The 2,553-nt window shown below is 69.6% G+C and overlaps 1 pseudogene; it reads right to left on the bottom strand.

The window, feature by feature from the left end:
• Positions 1-1,394: 1,394 nt before the first annotated feature.
• Positions 1,395-2,303, bottom strand: LOC130606657 (uncharacterized; annotated as a pseudogene).
• Between the last annotated feature and the right edge of the window lie 250 nt (positions 2,304-2,553).

Below are 2,553 nucleotides of genomic sequence, written 5' to 3'. Positions count from 1 at the left end.
GGGATGAGCAGAGGAGGTCGTGGGGACCACGAGGGCAGGGACAAACCCTGGCTCTTCAGCTGAGCGTGGCGCAGGTCCCTGGGGCTTTCCCCATCCCAGCTCCCACCCGTCCCGGTGCCCACGGGGCCCTTTTGGTGCCAGATCCGATTATTTCTTTAATCCTGCCTCGATGAGCTTGGGTCACCGGTGCCAGGCGCGGTGCTGGGGTTTAGCACGGCAGAAACCGGTGCTTCACAGCAGCCCCCAGCAGCGCTGTGGGGAGGAGCCCCCACGCTGGGAGCCCCATTCCTGGAAATGCAGGAATTCCAACATTTATAGTATTGGGGGGGGGTTGTACTGTGTTTTATACTCAACATAAAAAGGACGTGGAACTGTTGGAACAAGTCCAGAGGAGGCCACGAGGATGCTCAGGGCCTGGAGCAGCTCCTGTATGGAGACAGGCTGAGGAAGTTGGGGCTGTTGAGCCTGGAGAAGAGAAGCTGCGGGGAGACCTCAGAGCAGCTTCCAGTGTCTGAAGGGGGCCTATAGGGATGCTGGGGAGGGACTCTTCATTAGGGACTGCAGTGACAGGACAAGGGGTAACGGGTTCAAACTGAAACAGGGGAGGTTTGGATTGGATCTAAGGAGGAAATTGTTTCCTGTGAGGGTGCTGAGGCACTGGAATGGGTTGCCCAGGGAGGTTGTGAATGCTCCATCCCTGGCAGTGTTCAAGGCCAGGTTGGACAGAGCCTTGGGTGCCCTGGTTTAGTGTGAGGTGTCCCTGCCCATGGCAGGGGGTTGGAACTGGATGTGCCCCCGGTGTCAGCCCCTTCGGGTGCCCCCCCTGCACCATCACCAGCCTGGACCCCCAGTGTGGGCTCAGGAGCCCGGTGGCACCTTCCCCCCCATCCCATCCCATCCCATCCCATCCCCCCCATCCCATCCCATCCCATCCCATCCCCCCCATCCCATCCCCCCCATCCCCCCCATCCCATCCCATCCCATCCCATCCCATCCCCCCCATCCCATCCCCCCCATCCCCCCCATCCCATCCCATCCCCATCCCATCCCATCCCCCCCATCCCATCCCCCCATCCCCCCCATCCCATCCCATCCCATCCCATCCCATCCCCCCCATCCCATCCCAGAGCCAGGCGGGCACCAGCGTGGGAGCAGCGCGGCTTTAATGAGCCCCGGTCCTACACAGTAGGATGCGCCAAGCTCCGGCATGGAGGAAAGGGGGGGGGCACGGTGGCAGCTCCCCCCCCCCCCATCCAAAGCACCAAATAAATTAGAAACGATCCAAACCCCCCCAAAAACGGGCAAAGGAAACCCCTGGGGACGGGGTGAGCGCAGGGCAAAGCAGCGGCACCCTCCGCACCCTGGACGGGGAGGGGGGGGGACACACGGGGGGCTCAGGGCCAGCCGGGGGCTGCCGGTGCCTGCAGGGGCTTGGGCAGCAGCGGGGGCTTCACGGAGCAGGAGCGGTGCAGGGCTCCGGGCCCCCCCATCGAGTGCATGCGGGTGAGGCCCCGCTCCGGGCCGGGGGTCCTGCGGGGGAGCCCCCCCTCCAGCGAGTGCCGCTGGGCCAGGGCTCGGCGGGCCGGGGGGGGGCTGTCGGGGGGCACGTCCAGGCGCTGCGGGCCGGGGCCTCGGGGCTGGACCCGGTTGGAGGAGCCGGGACCGGGCGGGGGGGGCAGCCCCGGGCGCTGCCGCAGCTCCTCCAGAGCGGGCTCGGGGCTCGGGGGGGGGGGTCCCGGCCCCGCGGGCTCCAGGCACCGGTGGGGGCCGCGCTGCGGCGGCTCCGGGGGCAGCGCGGGGTAGAGGCGGGGGGCGGCGGGCGGCGGCGGCGGCGGCTCCGGGGGCGCCTTGGGCCGGCGGCAGGAGGCCGAGAGCAGCCCCGCGGCCACCGCGCCCAGAGCGAAGGCGCCGAGCACCGAACCCAGCAGCACCGGCACCGGCACCGCGGCGGGGCCCGCACCGGGCCCGTGAACCCCTGCGGGGGCAGCGTCAGCGCCCGGAGCACCCAGCCCTGGGACCCCCCCGTCCCGTCCCGTCCCGTCCCTGGGTGCCCCTCCGCCCGGAGCGAGGTCCTGGAGCCGCCCCGGGGGAGCCCCTCCCCCCCCAGCCCCGCTCACCTCCGGCAGGCTCCGTGCTGGGCGCAGCGCGCCGGGGGCAGGCGAACCAAGCACCCCGCGAAGGCCACGAAGAGCTCCCGGCCCGGCCCCGTGCAGCTCCAGACCCAGCACCCGGCTCGCTCCGCGCCGGCCCCGGCACCTGCAGCACCACGGCGGCGCCCAGGGTGGCTGACCCACGGCACCCATAGCCCCATAGCCCCATGGCACCCACAGTGACTGACCCATAGCCCCACGGCACCCAGAGTGAATGACCCACGGCACCCATAGCCCCACGGCACCCAGGGTGGCTGACCCACGGCACCCATAGCCCATAGCCCATAGCCCATAGCCCCATAGCCCCATAGCCCCACAGCCCCATAGCCCATAGCCCATAGCCCCATAGCCCCACGGCACCCAGAGTGGCTGACCCACGGCACCCATAGCCCCATAGCCCATA

The sequence above is a fragment of the Pezoporus wallicus genome, unplaced genomic scaffold (genome assembly GCF_028554395.1).
Source record: "Pezoporus wallicus isolate ANWC-B61680 ecotype Strahan unplaced genomic scaffold, APGP_CSIRO_Pwel_v1 scaffold_8441, whole genome shotgun sequence".
Lineage (NCBI taxonomy): Eukaryota > Metazoa > Chordata > Aves > Psittaciformes > Psittacidae > Pezoporus > Pezoporus wallicus.
The sequence above is the reverse complement of the archived record's forward strand: the minus strand, read 5'-3'. Positions and strand labels throughout refer to the sequence as shown.